This window comes from Amborella trichopoda, chromosome 4 (genome assembly GCF_054954075.1).
Source record: "Amborella trichopoda isolate Santa Cruz 75 chromosome 4, AtrichopodaSantaCruz75HAP2 v2.0, whole genome shotgun sequence".
Taxonomy (NCBI): Eukaryota; Viridiplantae; Streptophyta; class Magnoliopsida; order Amborellales; family Amborellaceae; genus Amborella; species Amborella trichopoda.
The window spans coordinates 25,558,135-25,582,081 of NC_142339.1; the positions used below are offsets into that span (position 1 = coordinate 25,558,135).

Genomic DNA, 23,947 nt, shown 5'->3' on the forward strand with positions numbered 1-23,947 from the left:
GAAATCAGTCTTATGCTCGAGGAAATACGAGTATGTTGTAGACCAGCAGGAGTACCACTATAGGCTCCTTCCATATGTATATGGGAGGGACTTCATCTTTCCATATTTCTATTTTATTTCCTTTTCTCAAATCTAATTTTGTTTCAGATATCACCATCTTTAAAATGGAAAATTGTTGTATACGAATTCTTACAATGTATCCTCAAAGGATCATCCATCTTGGTAGTTTCTTGAAGAAAAATTAAAACTAATGGTCTAAATATTTTTTTTCATTAAATTATAATTTTTCATGTTAAATATTATATATTCTTTAAAAATTAAGTCTAAAATTTATCTCAAAAATAAATTTTTACGAAGGAACTCATTTCTATTTATGAGTCCTACCAGTATTCGCAAAATCGAACCGAAACGGTTAACCAGACATGGGCCTGGAAGCGGTTTAACCGGTAAACTGGCCGATTCAACTGCTCTAATCGAGCATGTCCCGATCGATAAAAAAGTGTTGAAAGAAATAAAAAAATACAAAAAAAAAAATCTACTAAAATATGCAAAGCATATAAAGAATGATTAAAACAAAACACATTCAAATGAAGTTGAAAATTAATGAAAAAAATGGATTTTAACCTATTTTATATTTTTCAAATGCTATTTTTAAAATTATCTAAAAAAGATGGGAAAATATAAAAGTTAATATTAATGACCAAAATAATTTTTAACCTTTACCACAATGTAATGAATATTAAAAAATGCATTACAAATCAAATTCTTTATTTTTTAGAATTACAATACATTTTTAAAAAGAAATTTTAAAATAATGCCAGTTGATCACCCAAACAGCCCAAAACCGAAATTGGCCACTGGCTAGTTCCTATCTAATTGGGCGATTAGGAGTTAGATGGGGCGATTTTACAAACAATGAGCCCTACGACTCATAGAAATTGTCCCTTTCTAATAAATGTATGCATAATTACTATGTATGCCAACCAATGTTAGAGAGTTTTGAAAGAAGTGACCTAGAGAGCGTGAGGAATAAAAGTCTCTTACGTAGAGAGAATTTGGGAGGTTAGTATTTAAAAACTCACTTCTAAGGGCTATTTTCCATCCCCAAGAGTTTTGAAAGAAGTTACCTAGAGAGCGTGAGGAATAAAAGTTTCTTACGTAGAGATAGAATTTGGGAGGTTCGTATTTAACAACTCACGTCTAAGGGCTATTTTCCATCCCCAAGGAAAAAGGAAGCCTAAAATGATTTTCCACCGTTGATATGGTTTTAGCTTATTCCACCATCCCGTTGGATGAAACAAACCCAACAGTCACAAAGATGACCGTTGAAAGGGTGACCTTTTTATCTATCACACCAGAGCAAAGCCAATTTGGAACCCAACGTGAGCGAGTAGGGAGAGAAAGTGAGAAGAAGAGAGAGAAAGTGAGAAGAGGAGAGAAAGAAGACAGAAGGGGCAGAAGGATAGAGAGATGTGACGAAGATGCAGAGTGAATGGTTAGAGGGAGAGGAAGATAAGCTTGGTTTTTTCTTGCTCTCCTTCTTAGTTTGCTGATGCTCTCTTCTTGTGGTTGAACCCTAATTTTTTGGACCCCACTTGAAAATTCGCCTCCATTGTTTCTTTTCTTCTGGTATTTCGAGTCTTGGAGCTGCTGTTTTTGGGCAAAATCAGCAAAGAGGATATGGCAGCAACTAGGAACGAAGTGCCCCAAACTAGAGGTAATAAACAATTTTAGGGTTTTTTAGTTTATATTATATGATATTATTTTATTTATGGTGAATAGTTCTCTGAAATTTTAGCTGACTGCTTGTTTAGACTCTAGTTTGTTTGGGTTTTTTATTGGAAATGAATTTGTTATATTCTTTTGATTTTTTTCATCCCCATAGTTTTGAATTAGAGGATGATATAGGGATTCTTTCATCTGCAACTAATTCTGTGAATTTTTCACAAAATTGTTTCATAGTTTCCTATTTCTGATAAAAATCTGTGAACAATTAGTGTTATTTTCTTCTCCTGAAACTAGATGTGCACACTTAGTGTTATTTTCTCCTCCTGAAACTAGATTTAAGGAACATTTCCAGAATCAGAGGATGATCTAGGGATTCTTTTCATCTGCAACTAATTCTGTGATTTTTTGTTTCATAGTTTCCTATTTCTGATAAAAATATGTGAACACTTTTCTTCTGAAACTAGATTTGATATATTTTTCAAGAACATTTCCAGAATCAGTTTTAAGTTTTCATTGGCTCAGTTATTTTATTTTGTTGTCCCGGGGTTTTTCCCCATGGCCATTTATTCTCTGTTTTTTCCATAGTTTAATTTTTTATAGCAAGCAACGTTTGTATTCTTTTTATTCTTTTCATGTCTATAGCCTTCATAACAGAGGCATGGCTATTTGGGTTCATCTTTTATTTTGTAGGTAATGGTTACTTTGTTCGTCTGCAACTTGTTCTAACCTGAAATGGGTTTCTACTGATTTCATACGTTTGAGCTCACAATCAATCAAACCATTGTTCTTATGTTGTTCACTTTTTCTTTCTCTGGTTGTGTTTTTGAAAAACCTTGTGGTCTCAGGTATATGTTCTTTGTTTCGGCAATATTTTTACAGAATCTAGGCATGATTTTCATGTAGGAAGCCAATGTTTGTGTTATTTTTATTCTTTTCATGGATGTTAGGGTTTTATCTATTATTTTGTATGTAAGGGTTACTTTCTTTCTCTGCAACTTGTTCTAACCTAGAATGGATTTAGTGGTATTCATATTTTTGAGCTCTTAATCAATCAAACCATTTTTCTTAGGTTCACTTTTTCTTCTCTGGTTGTGTTCTTGAGAAACACTTCCATATTCAATTTCTGGGTTTTCTTATCTTCAGTGGGTTTTTGCTGTCTATCTATCCAATTGCCTAGGGTTTTCAGGGCTTAATGGTTCTTTGAAATGGTACTTCCTCAGTTTTTGAGTTTGATTGTTTTAAATGGTACTTCCTCAGTCTTCAATGGTTTTCAGGGCTCCAGTTTTTTAGTTTTTTGTCTATCTATCCAATGTTGGCTTCCTTCTTCTAATCTCTCTCAATGGTTGGCTTCCTTCTTCTAATCTCTCTCAATTTTAGGCTTCCTTCTAATCTCTCTCTCTCTCTTTCTAGTTTTAAGGTGGAGCAATTGTTCCTGGTAAGAAGAAGGCAGCAACCACTGATGGCAACAATAACCTGAAAGCATTGGGATATAGGAAATCTAGAAGCCGAACAAGGCAACGTACTCAAGATTGAAGACCTAAATTCTGCTTTCCCTATTCTCTCACGAAGCCTTTTCAACACACCAATTACTATTTTTTACTCGAATTCTTTGATAACATGATACTTCTCTCTCAAATCTCTCGGCCAAGTTACAAGGTCTGTTAAGAACCTGTTCATATTTGTTTCTTGTAGAATCATCCCTCTTCCCCCTCCCCTTAAAAATTGAATCTCTCTCTCAAATTGTATTTCTCTTTTGGTTTTCAAAAGCTTTGGAGTGTAACTTTCTGGCCAATGCACGGGCTGCTGTTACAGCCAACTAGGTAAATGAGCAAACCATTTCTAATTATTTTCCTCTCAATTGATATCATTGTCTTCCTTGCTTTGTCATATGAATGATTTTGGCCATATACGATTTTCCACACTCTGATAAAATCAGGCATTAAAAAATGAGATTTTTTTTATAATGTCTTGTTCTATTGGACCCTATGTTCTCTTGGCCTTCTTGACATTTTGTGCAACATATTTGTCCTTTTCTATATTTCTCCACAAGAACAATCGGTCCCTTGAATGTTTTCCAAGTTTTCCTTCTCTTGTGGAAAAAAATCAACGAATAAATCATTTCTTTGTCATTTCTAATTATTTTCCTCTCAATTGATATCAATATCTTTCTTGCTTTGTCATAAGAATGATTTTGGCCATATACGATTTTCCTCACTCTGATAAAATCAGGCATTACAGAATGAGATTTTTTTTTTATAATATCTCATTCTATTGGGCCTGGCCTTCTTGATATTTTGTGCAACATATTTGTCCTTCTCTATATTTCTCCACAAGAACCATTGAGCCTTTGAATGTTTTCAACTTTTCCTTCTCTTGTGGAAAAAAATTAATGAATAAATCTACGACTTCTTTTTGATGTCCATACAAGATCAACTCTCTCTTTCGAACTCGCAGTGAAGATTTTTCCATGAGACCAAGGAAATCCTAGTACATTTATTAAATCCTGAGAGGCTGACGCCAGTTTTTTCTTTCTCAACTTCTTTCTCTCTTTTTGACAAGACTTCTTCTCCTATCAATGGTTTGAAAGCATAAAATAGATGCCCAATAGAGATCATGAGTTCGTATTTGGTTTTCACCATCTCCAACTCAAAATTATATGGGAGTATAGAATGAGACCACCTTTGGTACAAGATGGTCACATTTGTCTTGAATGTCAATCCGGTGGCTGCAATTATTTCGTTGATCAAGCTCATCAAACTTTAAAAGAATTTTCTTGAACTTCGTGACACGTCAAAACTATCAAATTTCACATCGAATGGTCAAATTCCATTGACCAATCCCAAATTATATACATCGTATTTAAGAAAATCTGCAATTGCAGATATATTGTTGTCTTATTGGTTCAAGGTGGCATGTCTATATCATCCCCTATTGAATGCAAAGGCTCTCTTTTTAATTCTTTATCTAATTTTCATGGCAATGTTTCCCATGAGAGAGAGATTGGCCTGCGGCCTAGAGTCGCAGGCTATGGGGCGGAGAGAGAGATATTGGCCTGCGGCTTGGCCCAAGAGTTGGGAGAGAAGATAGGAGGAGAGAGTGAAGGGGAAAGAAAGAGAGAGAGAGATGAGAGATTGAGAGAGGGGAGAGAAAGACAGAGAGAAAAAGTAAGGGAGCCCAGAGGGAGATAGAGGAGGAAGGAAGTGAAATGGGGAGAGGGAGAGGAGAAAGAGATAATGGGGAAGAAAAAAAGAAAAAGAGGGGAAAGGAAGAGAGAATGAGGGAGAGAGGAAGTAAGAGATTGAGGGAGAAGAGAGCTAAGAGAGAGCTACGAGAATAAGAGAAAGAGAGTGGGCCGCCTGCAGCCTGTGAGAGAGAGAAAGAAGAGGAGAAAGATAATGGGGGGAGAAAAAACGTGAGGGGGGGAAGAAAGAGAGGAAAAGGGAGAGAGGAAAAGAGCTAAGAGAGAAGAGAGAAAGAGACTGGATTAAGGGAGAGAAGAGGGAAAGAGACTGGATTAAGGGAGAGAAGAGAGAGAGATGAGAAGGAGAGAAGAGATAGAGAAAGAGATGAATTAAGGGAGATCGAGAGGGAGAGAGAGAGGTAGAGGACAGAAATAACAGGGGAGAAAGAAAGAGAGAAAAGAGAGATGAGAGACCGAGAGAGAGGGAGAGAGTGAGAGAAAAGATAGAGAAATAGAGAGGAAGTAAGGGAGACCAAGAGGTAGAGGAGAGAGATAATGGGGAGAAAGAAAAAGAGGGAGAAAAAAGAGAAAATGAGGGAGGGAGGAGTAAGAGAGCTAAGAGAAAAGAGAGAGGAGAGTAAAAGAATGGATAGTGGAATTAAGGGAGAGAAGAGAGAGATGAGAGGGAGAGAAGAGATAGAGAAGGGAGATTAAGAGGGAGAGAGGAATAGAAGACAAAAATAATGGGGGAGAAAGAAAGAGAGGGGGGAAAGGAAGAGAGAAGAAAGAGAGATGAAAGATCGAGAGAGAGAGAGAAGAGAGAGGGGGAGAGAGGAGAGAGGGACAGAGTGAGAGAAGAGATAGAGAAACTAGATTTGATATATTTTTCTGGAACATTTCATAATCAGTTTTAAGTTTTTTTTGGCGCAGTTGTTTTATTTTGTGGTCTCAGGGTTTCCCACATGACCATTTATTCTTTGTTTTTTTACATATTTTAATTTTTTGTAACTAGCAATTTTTGTATTCTTTTTATTCTTTTCATGTTTATAGCCCTCATAACAGAGGCATGGTTGTTTGGGTTCATCTTTTATTTTGTAGGTAATGGTTACTTTGTTACTCTGCAACTTGTTCAAACCTGAAATGAGTTTCTATGGATTTCCTCTGCAACTTGTTCTTAGGTTCACTTTTTCTTCCTCTGGTTGTGTTCTTAAGAAACCATTGTGGTCTCAGGGTGTCTTCTATCGCAACTAATTCTGTTATTTTTTCACAAAATTGATTCAAAATCATTTTCTTGTTTCATAGTTTCCTATTTATGCTAAAAACTGTGAATACTTAATGTTATTTTCTTCTCCTGAAACTATATTTGATATATTTGTCAGGAATATTTACATAATCAATTTTTGAATCAGATGATTCTTGTCATCTGCAACTAATTTTGTGAATTTTTCATAAAATTGATTCAGAATCTGTTTCTTGTTTCATAGTTTCCTATTTTTGATAAAACTTCGTGAACACAGTGTTATTTTCTTCTCCTAAAACGAGATTTGAAATACTTTTCTTGAACATTTTCAGAAGATTCTGTTATAAATTTCCATTGGCTCAGTTGTTTTTTTCTGTGGTCTCAAGGTTACCCCAATGCCATTTATTCTTTGTTTTTTCCATAATTTAATTTTTTGTACCAAGCAACATTTATATTGTTTTTATTCTTTTCATATCTATGGCCCTCGTAACAGAGGCATGACTTTTTGGGTTCATCTTTTATTTTGTAGGTAATTGTTACTTTGTTCCTCTACAACTTGTTCTAACCTGAAATGGGTTTCTATGGATTTCATATTTTTGAGCTCACAATCGATCAAACCATTGTTCTTAGGTTCACTTTTTCTTTTCCTGGTTGTATTCTTGAGAAACCATTGTGATCACTTTTTCATGGTTTCCCTCTCTATTTCTCTTCCATCTCTCTCTCTTCTCCTTCTCTCTCTCTCCTCTCTCTTCTTGTAACCTGTAGGCCCACTCTCTATCTCTTACTCTCTCTCTTCTCCTTCTCTCTCTCTCCTCTCTTTTCTTGCAACCTGCAAGCCCACTCTCTTTCTCTTACTCTCTTGACCACTATGGTTTATCAAGAACACAACCAGAAAAGGAAAGAGTGAATCTAAGAACAAGTTGTAGAGGAATAACTTGTAGGTTTACTTTTACTTGTAGAGAAACCATTGTGGTCACTTTTCATGGTTTCCCTCTCTATCTCCCTTCCATCTCTCTCTTCTCTATCTCTCTTCTATCTCTCTCTTTTCTCTCTCTCCTCTCTCTTCTCTCCGTCTCAACGCTGCTTGCAACCTGCAGGCCCACTCTCTTTATCTTACTCTCTTGGCCACAATGGTTTCTCAAGAACACAACCAGAAAAGAGAAAGTGAACTTGAGAACAAGTTGTAGAGGAACAAAGCAACCATTACCTACAAAATAAAATATGAACCCAAATAGCCATGCCTTTGTTAAGAGTTATGAGGGCTATAAACATGAAAAGATTGAAAGGAATACAAATGTTGCTAGCTACAAAAAATTAAAATATGTGAAAAACAAAGAATAAATGGCCATAGGGGAAACCCTGGGACCACAAAATAAAACAACTGAGCCAGTAAAAACTGATTCTAGAAATGTTCCTGAAAAATATATCAAATCTAGTTTCAGGAAGAAAATAGTGTTCACAGATTTTTATCCAAATAGGAAACTATGAAACAAGAAACGTCTGAATCAATTTTGTGAAAAAATCACAAAATTAGTTGTAGATGAAAAGAATCCCTATATCATCAACTTATTAAAAAACTGATTCAGGAAATGTTCATTAAAATTATATCAAATCGAGTTTCATGAGAAGAAAATAACACTGAAACAATTTTGTGAAAACTTCACAGAATTAGTTGCAGATGAAGTGAGCCTAAGAATGGTTTCTCAAGAACACAACCAGAGAAGAGGGAACCTAATAACAAGTTGCAGAGGAACAAAGTATGAAATCCGTAGAAACCCATTTCAGGTTAGAACAAGTTGCGGATGAACAAAGTAACCACTACCTACAAAATAAAAGATGAACCTAAACAACCATACCTCTGTTATGAGGGCTATAGACATGAAAAGAATACAAACGTTGCTAGGTACAAAAAATTAAAATATCTAAAAAACAAAGAATAAATGGCCATGGGGGAAACTAAGACCACAAAATAAAACGTGCCAATGAAAACTTAAAACTGATTATGGAAATGTTCTTGAAAAATATATCAAATCTAGTTTCAGGAAGAAAATATTGTTCACATATTTTTATCCAAAATAGGAAACTATGAAATAAGAAACAGTTTCTCAAGAACACAATTAGAGAAAGAAAAAGTAAAACCTAAAAACATATGAAATCCGTAGAAACCCATTTCAGGTTAGAACAAGTTGCGGATGAACAAAGTAACCATTACCTACAAAATAAAAGATGAACCCAAACACCATGCCTCTGTTATGAGGGCGATAGACATGAAAAGAATAAAAAGAATACAAACGTTGCTAGCTACAAAAAATTAAAATATATAAAAAACAAAGAATAAATGGCCATGGGGGAAACCCTGAGACCACAAAATAAAATAATTGTGCCAATGAAAACTTAAAACTGATTATGGGAATGTTCTTGAAAAATATATCAAATCTCGTTTCAGGAAGAAAATATTGTTCATTGATTTTTAAACAAAATAGATAACTATGAAATAAGCAACAGATTCAGAGTCAATTTTGTGAAAAAAATCACAGAATTAGCTGCAGTTGAAAAGAATCCCTATATCATCCTCTTATTCAAAAACTGATTCAGGAAATGTTACTTAAAAATATATCAAATCTAGTTTCAGGAAAAGAAAATAACAATAAGTGTTCATAGATTTTTATTAGAAATGGGAAACTATGAAACAATTTTGTGAATCAATTTTGTGAAATCCTTATATCATCCTCTGATTCAAAACTATGAGGATGAAAAAAATCAAATGATTTTAACAAATTCCTCCTCTTTTTTTCTCTCCTCTTCCCTTTCTCTCTCTCTTCTTTCCCTCATTGTCTGCCTACGACCTGCCCGATGCCACAAGACCACCTCTTTCTTACTCTCCTTTCTCTCTTAGCTCTCCCTCAATCTCCTCATTCTCTCTTCCTTTCTCCTGTCTCTCTCTTTCTCCCCCGTTATCTCTCTCGTCTACCTCAATCTCTCCCTCTTGGTCTCCCTTAATCCCTCTCTCTCTCTCGATCTCTCATATCTCTCTCTCTCTTCTCTCTTCCCCTCTCTCTTCTCCCCTCCCTCTCTCGGTCTCTCATCTTTCTCTTATCTCTTCCTTTCTCCCCTCTCTTTCTTTTTCCCCCATTTTCTCTCTCCTCTACCTCTCTCTCCCCTCGCTCTTCCTTAATTCCTCTCTCTCACTCTCACCCTCTCATCTCTCTCTCACTTCTCCCCCTCTCTCTCTTCTCTCCCTTAATTCCACTCTTTCTCTTACTCTCCTTTCTCTCTTCTCTCTTAGCTCTCTTACTTCCTCTCTCTCCCTCATTCTCTTTTCTTTTCCCCATCTCTTTCTTTCTCCCCCATTATCTCTCTCCTCTTCTCTCTCTCTATCTCTCTCTCAGGCTAAGGGCCCACTCTCTTTCTTGTACTCTCTTAGCTGAAATTCCTGACTCAGATAAAGGGAATGCAAAACCCCACAGCCATGCGTGTGTGTGAAAAGCAGGAAGAAAAGAAAGGGAGATCAAGCAAGAACGATCTGACGATGGGGTAGTGTTTCCCTAGAGGAGTCAACAAGCTGGTTGGGTGCCTTGATCTCGCTCCACCTGTGTTGCCTTCGGTGGGGTGCTGAGTTCCAGACATGTGGTGGTCCCAACCTTGAGATCTCTCTCTCAGGAACCGCGACCCGCGCAAGGTGAGTGCGTGCATGAATGCGAGCAAGGTACGAACGAGTGAGAGAGGAATTAAGGTCGTGAGGCAAAACTTACCTCACGTGGGTGCGTGACACACTTGGGCTAGCTCGCATGGGCACCTTTTTAGATCATGAAGAAAGCCCCCAACTCTAAGACTGGTTCAGACTCGCCTCCCTTGATCTCCGTGCTTCCTTCCTGCAGTCACACACACACACATAAAAATGTCTAGACAAGTGGGTCAAGGGGCCTCAGTTTGTCTTTTAGGGGAGCACACACGCTCGTGTGTGCCCAAGGGAGAGAAGTGGAGAAAAATAAAAATGAAAATATGTAAGATGTAAGAGGGAGATCGATTGGGGGGGGGGAGGGGGGAGAGAGAGGAAGAAGAGAGAAGTGTGAGATAGGGAGAAAGTAAGGGGATTATAGAGATAGAGAGAAAGAAAGGGGGAGAGAGTAGAGAATGAGAATGAGAGAGATGTAGGGTAAAAATAAAGAGAGTAAAAAGTGAGATACTTGAGAGAGGGAATAGAGAAAGAGAGACTCTTTTGAAAGGAGAGAGAGATAGAAAGTAGGGAGAAAGAGAGAGCATGATACTTTTGAAGAGCAGGAGAGAGAAATAATGAGAGAAAATTTGAGAAAATAGAGAGAGAGGAAAAGGAAGAAATGTACTTTTGAAGAGAGAAAAGAGGGAGAGAGAAAGAGGAGTTAAGAGAATAGAGACAGAGAAGGGAGAGAGGGATTTTTAAGAAAGAGGAAAGAGAGAAAAGTTAAGGGAATAGAGAGAGAGAGATAGGGAAGAGAGAAAGGAGTTAAGAGAATAGAGGAAGAGAGAAAGAGGGAAGGGAGAGAGGGATTTTTTAAGAGAGAGAAAAAGGAGAGCAAGGGATTTTTGAAGAGAAAGAAAGAGGAGAGAAGGGTTAAGAGAATAGAGAGAGAGGGAAAGAGAGGAGTTAAGAGAATAAAGAGAGAGAAAGAGGGAAAGGAGAGATGGATTTTTTAAGAGAAGACAAGAGGAGAGAGAAAAGAGTCAGAGAGAGAACAAAAGAGGGCGAGGCAGTGGCTAAGCCGCCGCTCGGGGAAGCGAGAAAAGAGAAGGGAAAAGAGGAGAAAAGAGAAGATGGATCTAGAATAAGAGGGAGAAGGCGAGACGGTGATTAAGCCGCCACTCGGGGGAGAGATAGAGAGACGATAGAAGAAGAGAGAAAAAAGGAGAGAGAAGAGAGAGGGAAAGAAGGGTAAAGAGAGGTGAGAGAGAGAAGGTCATAAGAAAAGGGAGGGGGCCGAAGCAGTCGTTCGGGAGGAGAGAGAGGAGGGAAGGAGAGAGAAAGAAGAAACGGGAAGAGAAGCGAGAAAGAGAAGGTCATAAGAAAAAGGAGGGGGCCGAGACGGTGACTGAAGCTGTCACTCAGGGAAAGGCCTTCAAGCTGCCGCTCGAGGAAAAGAGAGAAAGGAGGAGTGAAGTGCGAATCAATGGGCTGGAGCTTGACATGGTTGGCCGGAGGGCGATGGTGGTTCCCCCCTGGAAACGCTCTGATGTGATCGATTTTTCATAAGGATACTGAATGGTTACAGATAAACGATTCGCGTGAGATAAGGTAATCATGAAACTTTGACCAATATATCTTACAGCTCGCACTGCTTGTTGACCATAATTCATGAACCCAGTCACCATAGGGAGAATAAGAAGAGGGGGTGAGGTGGTGTCTGAGGCCTACCACTTGGGAAAAAGGTCTGACCACCACCCCTGGGGCAAGGAAGAGTAGAGAGAAGGTGAGACAGTGACTGAGACTACCACTCGAGGAAAAGTCTCCTCACTACCGCTCGGAGAGGAGAGAGGGGGAGAAAAGAGGAAGAGGAAAGAGAGAGAAGTGAGAGAGAAAGAAGAAGGAGATAGGAGAGTAAGAGGAAGAGAGAGAAAGGGGAAAAGAGAGAAAGAGAGAGGAGAGAGAAGGAAGAAATAGAAAAAAGATAGAAGAGGACAGAGAGAGAGGAGGAAAAAAAGGAGGGAGAAAGAGAGAAGAGAAAAGAGAGAAGAGAAGGAGAGAGCAAGAGAGAGGAGAAAAGAGAGAAGAGAGAAAGAGAGAAGGAGAAAAAAGAGAGAAGGGGGAAAGAGAGAAGAGATAGAAGAGGAGAAGGAGGAAAGAGAGAAGTGAGAGAAGAGGAGAGAAAAAGAGAGAGAAGGGGGGAAGAGAGAAGAGATAAAAGGGGAGAGAGAAAGAAAGAGAAAGAGAGAAGGGGAAGGGAAGAGAGAAAGCGAGAAGGGAAGGGAAGAGAGAAGGGGAAGGAAAGAGAGAGGAGGAAAGAGAGAACAGAGAGGAGGAAAGAGAAAGAGACGGGGCCAGCGGCCTAGCCGCCGACCCTGACCTCACACGTGGGGAAGGGAAGAGATTACCTAGTAGGCCTTGGTTTGGCCGTTAGGACCACGGGCAATAGCAAAAATATCTTCTCTCCTGTCTCCCACACACTGTTCACAGAAAAATAGTCGGGGGGAAACACTCAATAATCTAAATTAAGTTGAGAAGTCTCTTCTAGTTATTACATGCTAAGTATATATAGGCAAACCACTAAAACATTGGTAGATACTAAAAAATTAACCTAATTATTGAAAAAGACAATTAAAATGAATTAAATAAAATTTAGAAATTAGGGGGAAAATGATGATTTTGCCCCTAGCCCACAACAAGCAAAGTAATTCCAAATCAATCCCTTCCATGGCCATGAACTCAAGTGAACTTCTTGTGGCTGACGTGGGGTCTTTCCAGTCAATGTCCGGCCAAAATATTATCCGACATTTGTAGAACTCGGTGTGGTGGTCATTTTGGTATACATTTTGAGCCATGAATCAAGGTTTAAGTCGCTAGCTCGAAGCGGCAAGTTTTGCAAGAAAGTTGCAATCTGATATTAAAGATTGCACTTGTTTCCGATTGTTTCCCTCGATTTCTTTTCTTTAGATTGACGAGCAAGTCACCCTGATCATTTTGCAACAAGAATGACTCAATTTGGTGGCCAAATGACCACTTTCTCAATTGGGGAATTTTGGCCGGAGTCGGGATTCCAGTGACCGGAAGTTGCCTCTTCTTTGTCCCTAAACTACAGTAAATCCGACCGTTCATCACGAGGTTTTTCCTGAATGAAGTTCTCGACCCTGTGGTCGCGATGTCTCCATTTTCAAGCCAATCGAGTAAGCAGGTGCTATGATACGGCTGTTAGATCAAAAGGGACTTTCTTCTTCAAATTTCCTTCAAATTTCCTACAAATTTTGTCTTTCCATGACGATCTTCTCTCTTCGATTTTTCTCTGCTCAGGCCATGCCAGCGAGCATGCCATATATCAAAATGATCGGGCCCATGAGACGAACATCCTCTCAAGATTTGAGCATAGTTGGACCCGAGATGAAGGAGATATGGCCAAGGGAAGTTTTAGCTCGAAATTGGAATAAAAAATTTCCATAAGTGGAAGCTGGTTCACCGAGGGTGCACCAGAATCACGTGCGGCCTACCTATTTTGGTAAGTTGACCGTAGAGGCGTTCGAATAAGCCGACACTTGGTACCCGGGGGTTTTCAGACGTTTTGAATCCAATGTAAGCGGTCCGGCAATCATTTGAAGTTTCGGTGAAAGGGCTACAGTTACAAGGTCTCTATTTAGAGTGATAGAGGCAGAATTTCAAAAACTGTTTTGATGTCTGATCCGCCTTAATTTCATCTGATTGCTACGAAACTCGATGGGTGTTCTTAAGAGACCCTTAACCACATTTTTTATCATTTTTGGGCCATTTTGGGACTGTGGAAAATCGAGCTTTGAATTGGAGCTTATTTACTTACTGCTTTCGTGGTCCACAAGTATTTTAGCACCTGTGGCCTTAGGTCGCAAACTGCTCTCCCCTTATGCATGCTGGAGATAACAAGTGTCAAAAAATACCCTTCAATAGTGAGAGCATCTATATCTCTCACAACTCGACTCGATTGTATGAAGTGGAAGATAGAGCGACAATCTAAGTGTTAAAACTCTTAAAGTAACTCTAAGAAGCTCTGAGTAAAATGCCTAATGGATAAAAGATACTATCGATATATCTGGGAGAATGAGGAAAATGAAGGGAAGAATCATGCCCGCACAAAGGGGCGGACGCAAGCATGAGTACAAAGGGGGCAAGAGAGTGGAGACAAATGGCCACTTTATGATGCGGCTCCGTGCATTACAAGTGAAGAATAAAAGAGAGAAGGACGAAGGAAAGGGGCTACAAGAAGCCAGGACCGATCGTCATTGTGGCTACGTGCGCAATGCCATATCAAATGGAGGAAAAGGGGAGAAACGAGGTGCCCAAATGCCAAGGCTGCAAGTTGTTGCGACTCCATGCATGGTGAAGCCGTGGGTGAAAGGAAGGAGGCGAGGTTGACAGGGTGCCGGGGCAGCAGGTTACTACGACTCCGTGTATAGTGATGGGGCGCAGGATGCCGGAGCAATAAATTGTTGTGGCTCCGTGTATAGTAGGGTGTATAGTAGGAGAGAAAGGACATGACCGCTTATTGTTGCGGTTCCGGGTTGTTATATACACAACCACAAAGAAAATGACAAAGAAAGAAGTGGGAGACAAGGCCATAGGAAGTGGTGGCTTCGGGTTGCTGCGTGGGTGCACGATAGTGAGAGAGAAGATGAAGCAATAGGGGAAGACGGGGCCGCAGGTAGCTGCGGCTCCTGGTTGCTGCGCAGGAAAGAAGGGGCAGAGAGAAAGAAGGGGAAAAGAGAAGGGAGAGAGGAGAGAGAGTAAGCTTGGGGTGTGACCTAGCTGAGGTGCACCACATGAGAGAGAGAATGGCTAGACATGGATCAGGGTTAGGGTGTATGGACTAGGGTGTAAGCTAGGGTGTAGGCTAGGATGTATGGACTATGGTGTAGGCTAGGGTGTAGGTTAGGGTGTACGTTAGGGACTATGAGCTAGGGGTAGTTTCTCTTTCTACAAAAATTCTCTCTCCTCACCACTTGATCTAAGAGTTAGAAGCAAAGATAAATTAACATAAGCTTAATGCCTCATTTCATTCACAAATGATCAAGCCTTCTCTCTTATACATCCTAGACAACAAATGACTTATGCTCTCTTATATAGAGCAACTACGAAACAAGGGTGGCATGCTCAAAACTAAGCCAAATTGTAGAAAATTACATATTAAATGAATTAAAATAAAATCCCATTTTTAGACAAAATGACCAAAATACCCCTCAGTACTTTTAAGCAAATGACAAAATCATCTCTCCATGAGCGGCCTCTTGCAATGGCTAGACTTTAAGAGCTTTTTTGAATGCTTGAGGTGGTAATTCATGTAATCAATCGTCGTAGAACCAATGCTTGCTCTATCACAAACATTTTGATGCCCTTTAATCATCTTGAAACATATTTTTCATGAAGAACCAAAAATCCGACCAAGTCCATAAACTTCAACGACCAATCTAGTGCGATTCATGGTGTTCTAAGTCCTCATTTTGATCACAAATTGAAGAGGACATTGTCACAATCACTTTGCACTAAATTTCATCTGATTTGGTTTTCGTTTGAGCATATTCCAAATTTGGCAAGTCATCAAAAAATGGGATTCCGATGACTAGAAAGTCTTGCCTTTTTCAACCTCGAAATTCGCATTATCTGGCCTCCAATTGTGCATAAAAACTATACTGAATCATAGCCTTCGTGATACATTCGCAAAGGGCCTATTTTTGCGATAATCTGACAACGAGATCTCAAGTTATGACTTCACGAAGTTTGGGATGTTTTCTTGTGTAAAATCTAATTTTTAAGCTTTCAAGCTCATCTTCTTTCGTTTCGGGCCACATCATGACACGAGCCGTATGTCAAAATGGCCGAGTCGTCGAGACCTAGCTTGTGTACAAATTTGAGTGTATTCTAACTCAAAACGAGCAAGTTATGAGTATTAGAAAATCATCCCAAAATGGAAAAACACAGTTTCCATTTATGGAAACTGGTTCACCAAGGCTGCATCGCAATAGTGTAAAACCCACTCTTTTATGGTAAGTTGGGACCAGAATGGTCTTGAAAGATCTGATTGAGCCTAAATTTGGTCTTTGGGGGTTTTTCGATATTTCGGATCTAATGACAGTGGTCTGGTACTATTTTGAGGCCCCAAAAATAGGGCTTTAGTTATAAGGTCCCTTTTAAATATGATGGGAGCTGGTTTTGAGAACCGAGTTTCGTCCTAATCATATCAAAACGTATCGAAATTTGACGAAACATTTTGAGAATCCTTCGGCATCCCAAACTACCGTTTTCATGCCTTTTGAAACCGTTTCAATACTTTTTAAGAGGTTTCCCATATTTAGGCTTATTTGGCAGTGTTCTCATGGTCTGGCGATGTCTTGGGTACCGGCAGGACCAGGTTTTTACTGGCTCTCTCCTCATGCGTTTCAGGGATACAAGTACATTAAAAATAACGTATAACAACTTGCCCCGCTGAATGGTTCTCTTTGAGAGAAGCAAGAAGTATAGCATTCAAATAAATTTTTTTGTCGAAATTCATCTTTCGAATCATTACTAAGGCGCCTTTATTGCCTCTCAACAATCTTTTTTCTTCTCGATCACCAGCATCAGCACAATCCTTGAGGAGAAGGCCATGCCAAGCTTCTTCCTGGAGGGGTGACCGAAGTAGACTATAGCGATTGCGGGCCTTTCTTAAGGGCTTCCTTCCCAATGTCACTAAAATCCATTTTTTGGAAGAGTGTGCTGATAGGGTGCCTTGTGGAAGGGCTTATCGTTCCATCTCAACAACACATCCTAATGGATTAGCTAGTGGGTGCCCTTAGTGGGCTTTTTGCTCCCAATCTAGTTGGTAGGGAAGGGCTGATCTGGCTTTCTGCCAACACCTTCCAATCTTCTTAGCTTTGAGTGAGTGCCTTGCTTAAGGGCTTTCTCCCACTTCAACAGCTTTATTTGCAATAACTGAGGGCCTTTGGTGGACTTGATCCCAATGTCGCACGAACTTCATTTTGGCTCTGAGTGAGTACCATGTTTAAGGGCTTGCTCCCACATCAGTTTGTGGGGAAGGGCTGCTCTGGATTTCTGCTAGCACCTTCCAATCTTCTTGGCTTTGAGTGAGTGCCTTGCTTAAGGGCTTTCTCCATCATCAACAACTTTATTTGCAGCAACTGAGGGTCCTTGGTGGACTTGATCCCAGTGGTGCAGGAACTTTGTTTTGGCTCTGAGTGAGTGCCTTGTTTCAGGGCTTGCTCCCACATCAACAGCTTTATTTGCGACGACTGGGGGTCCTTGATGGACTTGATCCCAGTGGTACAAAAACTTCATTTTGGCTCTAAGTGAGTGCCTTATTTAAGAGCTTGCTTCTACATCAGCAACTTTATTTGCATCAACTGAGGGCCCTTGGTGGACTTGATCCCAGTAGTGCAAGAACTTTGTTTTGAGAAGGGCTGGTCTGGATTTCACCCAGTACCTTTTAATTTTCTGCTATAACTGGTTGAAGATGTCTTTGGTCAGAGCTCCATCAACCTGTTTACTAGTTCAAGCACCCTTTTTGGTTCTCACTTGAAAGGGATAGAAGTGGCGCCAAAAAAATGATTTTCACCAACTTCTTTTTATTGGGGCTCTTGTACCCATGACTTCGAGGTCACGTCCAAGTTTGATTTCCGTTTTTACTCATAACTCCCTTTCGGGTTTTCACCATGCCCGATTTTCTTATTTCCAGGACACTCTTACTCATGGCTTCATGCCCATGCCCACCTATCATTTTTACTCATGGTGCCCTTGCGGGTTTTCACCATGCCCAATTCTTTTATTTTGGCAATTTTACCCATAGCATCATGGCTATGTCCGCCTGAAGCTCTCACTTTTACTCATGATGATCATCATCGGATGCTTATCATGCCAGGCTTTTTTTTCTTTTTAGAGAGATCCTCCTTCCTTGACAATGTATAAGATAGAGGGATTGTATTTGCATAAGGCCCACTAGGGTGACAAATATCCTGAGTGAGGCTTTTATTTTGGGGAAGTGGACACCACTGAGGGTGCAATGGGCTTTTGCAAGGTGACAAACGGTTCACACTTGCTAGGTGTTGAGGGTTTAGATGGACAAGTGGGCTCTGATACATGAAATATTCCATGAGGTAATGTATACTTGAGTCGTTAGGGGTAGCAATCTACTAAGGGTGGCTACTCACCACCAGGGGATTATGGCTCAATGGAGTAGTGGACCATTGGTGTGATGGTTTATTGGCATTAGTGACCTGCTGGGGATGTCGGTCTACTTGGGATGTTGATTTGCTGAGGTGGATGGACCAGATAGACCATTGAAAGAGGTGACTCACTAGGGATGTTGGCCCATCAGGCATAACAATCCATTGGGGGAGATGGACTGTCGGTGTATATGGTCCTCTGGTGGTAGAGTCCACTGGGGAAGGTGACGAGTCACTGAAGGTGATAGCCTTTTTGGGAATTGATGGACCACCGGGGATGGTATGTCATCAAGGGTTCTTTTGGTGCTTTAAGCATGATCTTACCCATGGGGTTTCATGAAAGTTCGAATGAGTAGGGTATGTTTGGTACAACTCCATAGGGATAATGGAGTTTTTAAGTTGAAGCCCAAGTGAACTGTTAGGATGGTTTGTGATGAGGTCAGGGTTGGTGAATGGGGTTATTTGGGATTCCATGGTTTACGAAGTTCATCCCCCCCAGTTGTAGACTTGTGTACTTCTAATGGTGTTTGTTTATGCCTGATGTATTTCCAATGGGGATCAAGTTTATCATGGACATAACTCTGCTGAGGATTGGAATCATTAAGGACAAAAAACATCCTTAGAGTCCATTGGATTTTATTAGACTGAATCCAGGGTTATACTTGATCAACAGGTTCATAGTTTGGGATGAGAGGGTTTGGAAATGGGGGGCTACTGAGCTCAAGGTTCTGGCTTCATATAGCTAGCTTGAGGTTACCCAATGAGGCGTTAGTGTGTGCAGGTGGAGCAAGTGTAGGTGGAGCAAGGAGCATAGCCCATTTGTCCACCAAGTGTTATTGTGCATAAGTGGTGCTAAGCTCATGCCTAAGTCGAGGGTTTGTGTGGGCTGCGAAGAGATTGTGAAGGGTAGCGAAAGAGGCATTCTTCGACATGAGTCCATGTGTTTAAATGCATGAGAGTAGAGACAATAATGGACTAAAGAGGAAGGGGTTCAGGTTTTAAATGCAAACCGAGAACCTTTTAACTAATGTAGAGGGCCAAGAATGAACTTGACGAAGCCGCACATATGTGCATGCCCATGTTCACATGAAGAATTAAAAGAGACAAGGAGTATTTTGACGGAGCCGCACAATGTGTGTGTGACCGGACTTGTATGAAAGGTTGTAAAGACACTTTAGCGGGGCCGCGTGACATCCGCATGCTAGGGTTTGTACGAAGGGTCGGGAAGAAAGAGTATATGTTGAGGGGCCGCGCAAAACGCCCATGCCCAGATTCGCACGAAAGGTTGTGAAGACACTTTGATGGGGCCACACGACATCCGTGTGCCCGGGTTTGTACGATGGTTGGTGAAGAGAGAAAAGAAGACAATTTAATGAGCTGCGTGTTCGCACGTGCCTGTGAATTTGGAAGCAAAGAGGGTGGATGCATGACGGAGCCACGTGGTCGCACGTGCCTTATGAGCTTGGACTCAAAGCCGTGCATGACAGAGCCGCGCTTTCATACGTAACTTACTCATTCACCACATAAAAGCGGCGCGAGAGGTGCCTTACCCCATTACCTCAAGCTAAAAAAAATTTACTTTCACCATAGCTTTTTACCACTTTTATTTTTACTTTTGAGAGAGAGAACAATCAAAAGGAAAGTGGTTTTCTGAAGCCATGGTGAGCTTCAGCTCTGTCCCTCCTCAAGGTATGGCCCCCCTCTTTGATCTTGTTACTTTTTTTTGTGTTTGTCCATAGCCATAAACTCCTATTTTTCTGTTACCTTCCACTGCACACCAAGTGTTAGGCGAAATGTGCCAACACTCTTTGTTAATGCTATTTGTGTTGCACCATGAGTTTTCTCAAACACACTTCTCTTGCTTGATATTTCTTGCTACTTTATGAGCCCCTTTCACAAGTTCTTGCTGCATTTTTTCCGTGACCACTTGATTTGGCCGTAAGCACCATGTGTATTCGCATTGTGAGTGTCTAGGCACGATCTTCCTCATATGCATGCACCGTCAGCCTCTCGGTGGGGCTAGCCTAGTTCGTGTAGTCTTGCACCTGCTTATGCACCATGTGCATTTACGCAATGTCTTATGGGCGTGCATACGCTGTGAACCTTAATACATCTAGCCATTCTTAAAAGGGCTTGTTCATGTTTGTGTGCCATATGCACTTGTGTGTGCATGGCTATGGGTACCTCGACGAGGTCAGCTATCAGGGAGTTCATGAAGACTTCTGTAGGGCTTGATTCATGCGCGTGCACCATGGGTGCCATTCACGCATATGCGTCTTGACCACTTCATGCTGGAGCTCGTGCGTGCGCACATCTGGGCTTGAGCTTGATTTTGTGCATGCCTGGCCGCAAACACCTAGGTGAGGTGTTTTAGCGGATATGCATTATTCTTACCATGAGCTTGGGCATACTCACACTTATGCATGCACAGGCTATGAGTACCTTTGAACCTGCACATGCTGGAATTTGGGTGTGCATGATCTTGCGCGTGTCTGCGTTTGCCTGTGCACGAACTTGCGCATGCCCGCGTTTGTGCGTGCACACACTTGGTTGCTCTTGATTTTTGTGTGTGCATGGTTGCAAACACCTAGGTTAGGCAAGTGTTGCGCATGCCATGAGTGCGGCTTGAGCTTGCGCATTCCTGGAACTGCGCGTGCACGCACTTGGTCGTGCTTGATCTTGCGCGTGCCTGCGTTTGCGCGTGCAAGCACAATGAACACCTAGGTGAGATGCTTTGAACTTGTACTTATATAAGTGTGCTTGAGCTTGATTTTGCGAGTGCCTGGAGTTGTGCGTGCATGCTTCGTGAACACCTAGATGAGGTGTTTTGAACTTGTACTTATGCGTGCTTGAGCTGGTGCATGCACACACAATGAACACTTATTCTGCATGTATCATCCCATAATGAAGGGCTATTCTGAGAGAAGGCAATTGAATTTCTAAAGGCAACACAACTTCACCCCCATATGCCAGAGAGTAGGGAGTTGACTGAGTTGAACCTCGGGTCGTAATACGATAAGCCATAGAATTTTAGAGTCTTTCATGCCAATCCCTTTTAGTGTCAGAGACAGACTTCCTTAAAGCATCACAGAGGGTTTTGTTAAAAGCTTCGGCCAATCCATTAGCTCTTGGATGGTACATGGTCTAGTACTTCCACTTAAATCCGAACTGGTTGATCAGACGGTCAATTTGATTACTCCAAAATTGAGGGCCGTTATCAGAAGTGATTCGGTCAAGCACACCAAATCTATATATGATTTGTTGATGCACGAAATTGCCCATTGTAAGTCCGGAGACTTTCTTGAGAGGGATGGTCTCAGCCCATTTAGGGAAGTAGTCTGTGGTAGCAAGTATAAACACGTGCCCCGAAGAAGACAAAGGATCAGTGGGACCTATAATGTCCATGCCCCACTGAGCGAAAGGCCAAGATGCCACTGTCGGGTGAAGAGATTCAAGAGCTTGGTGAATGAAGCTCGAATGAATTTGACACACTGGGCAAATCTTTGCAAACATAAGGGAGTTGGCATTCATAGCAGGCCAATAGTAGCATATCCTGATGATCCTGCTATACAACTTAGGACCAGACTGATGCATCCCACAAACTCCAGCCTGAACTTCTTCAAGCACGTGGTTCACCTCTTTTTGATCGATGCATCTGAGCAGCATATCATTGTAAGATATTCGAAATAAGATACCGTCACAATGCACATACCGTGTGGCTGACCTTCGGATCTTGTTGAGCTCAATAAGGTCTTTAGGAAGCCGGTTATGCTGCAAATACTCCTTAATAGGGATGCGCCAGTCTGTTACTGGCTCCACTTCTGCACACATATGATCTGAGGATTCTGGCTCTTCATCACCTTCTTCTTTTCTTATAATCACGGAAAAATCATGAGAACTACATGAGGCTTTATCTGTAATGATTGCTCCTAATTGCACTCCATCTTCATTGTCAAGGCTTTTAACGAACGCAACACATCTCCATCCAGCTATCCATAGTGGTGCTTGAATTTTTGTCCCCAACTTGGCAAGCGCATCGGCTTGTGCATTAAGCTTTCGCGGTACATGCTCAAGAATAATCTATTCAAATCCAGTTATTAGTGCTTTGACATTATTGAATAAGGCTTGAGATTTTCCTTCCTTACATCATATACCCCTTTGAGTTGCCTGATGGCCAGCTCTGAATCTCCATAAATGCTCAAGCTTTTCAAGCTCATATGGGAAGCAATCTCCAAGCCTATGATGAGCGCTTAATATTCTGCTTTGTTATGTGACTCTATCTCTAGGAGAGAGAATGATAGAGGGACAAGACCATCACCAGGGGTGGAGAATACTACTCCAGCACCACCTTTCTCAAATTGGAATTCCTCGTCAAAATGCATCTTCCAGTCACATGAAACTTCAACATGAAATACTTCATCCGGTAGGTCATCAATTAAGGGAGCATCAGCTGAGAGAGGGTGTGTAGGCAAGAAATCTTCCAGGGCTTGTCCTTTGATTTCTTTTTGCGACACATATGTAATCTCAAACTCCATGAGGAGTAATGTCCATTTCACAAGTCGAGCCGACAGACAAGGGTGCAACAGAAGAAATTTAATAGTCGAGAGATGAGCTGAACCAGATGTGCAAGAAAATAGTGTCGGAGTTTCTGTACTGTCAAGATGAGAGCCAAACACATTTTGTCTATTGGGCAATAGTTCTCTTCAGCTCGTTGCATCCTTCGACTCAAGTAGTACCATGCCATTTCTTTCCCCTCGTCACTGTTTTGAGCAATCAGGGCTCCAAGTGACTCATCTAATGAGGTCACATATAAGATGAGGGGCTTTCCCAGGATTGAGGCAGACAAAACTGAGGGTTTTAATAAATAGCTCTTGATGTCTTTGAAAGCTGTTTGACATGCTTCATCCCATTCGAAAGGCGTGTCTTTCTTCAAGAGCGTTAGAAGATTTGGCACCGTCATGAGATATTAGAGATGAATCTTCGTATATAGGCAAGCTTGCCTTGTAGTGATCTAAGCTCTCGTAGATTCCTTGGAGTTGGCATCTCCTGGATGGCTTTAATCTTGATAGGTTCGATCTCCAAGCATCGATACCTGACAATGAATCCTAACAATTTTGCAGACCGTATGCCGAAGGTACACTTCAAGGGGTTCATCTTGAGCTGGTGAAGATGAAGTCTCTCGAAGACTTTTTCCAGATTTCTTATGTGATTGCTTCTTTCGTCGGACTTTACCACGAGGTCATCTATGTATGTAGCATTCCACTTCTTCATGCAGCATGTCTTCGAAGACAGTGGTCAGAGCGCTTTGATAGGTGGCTCCAGCATTTTTGAGGCCGAATGGCATCACCGTATAACCAAAGACTCCCTTAGGAGTTAAGAAAGCATTTGACTCTTCATCTTTTGGAGCCATCCTTATTTGGTTATACCTCGAATAACCAATCCATGAAGGAGAATGCTTGGTAATTAGCGGTTGAATCTAGTTCAGTGAAAGGGATCGAGAAATCATATTTAGGACAAACTGTATTTAGTTCATGGAAATCAATACATTCCTCTTCTTGACCAACACAATATGAGCTAGCCATTTCGGGTACTTGACTTCTTGAATGAAATGTGTCGTCTTAAGCTTGTTCACTTCTGCTTCGATCTGTATCTCCAAATAAGCCTTGAACCTTCTTGATTTCTGCTTGACAAACTTGAAGGATGGGTCTATTACCAATCTGTGAACTGCAACCCGAGGGTCAAGGCTAGACATTTCTTCATAATGCCAAGCAAAGACATCTTGATTGGCTAATAGAAACTCAATATACTCTTTCTTCTCTTCAGGGGGCATAATGGTCGAGATAAAGGTGGGCCTTGGGTCAGTTTCATCACCCAAGTTTACTTCTTCTCAGTCATCAGCCGTGGCTTGACCACCATCTTCCAAGACTTTCGGA

The 23,947-nt window shown here is 41.0% G+C and overlaps 1 long non-coding RNA gene across 1 annotated transcript; it reads left to right on the forward strand.

Moving 5' to 3' along the window:
* The first annotated feature begins 1,100 nt into the window (after nucleotides 1–1,100).
* Nucleotides 1,101–3,574, forward strand: LOC110006409 (uncharacterized). The gene is made up of 2 exons (XR_002279352.2): nucleotides 1,101–1,717; nucleotides 3,139–3,574. It is a non-coding gene; the product is annotated as an uncharacterized LOC110006409 (long non-coding RNA).
* Nucleotides 3,575–23,947: the final 20,373 nt, after the last annotated feature.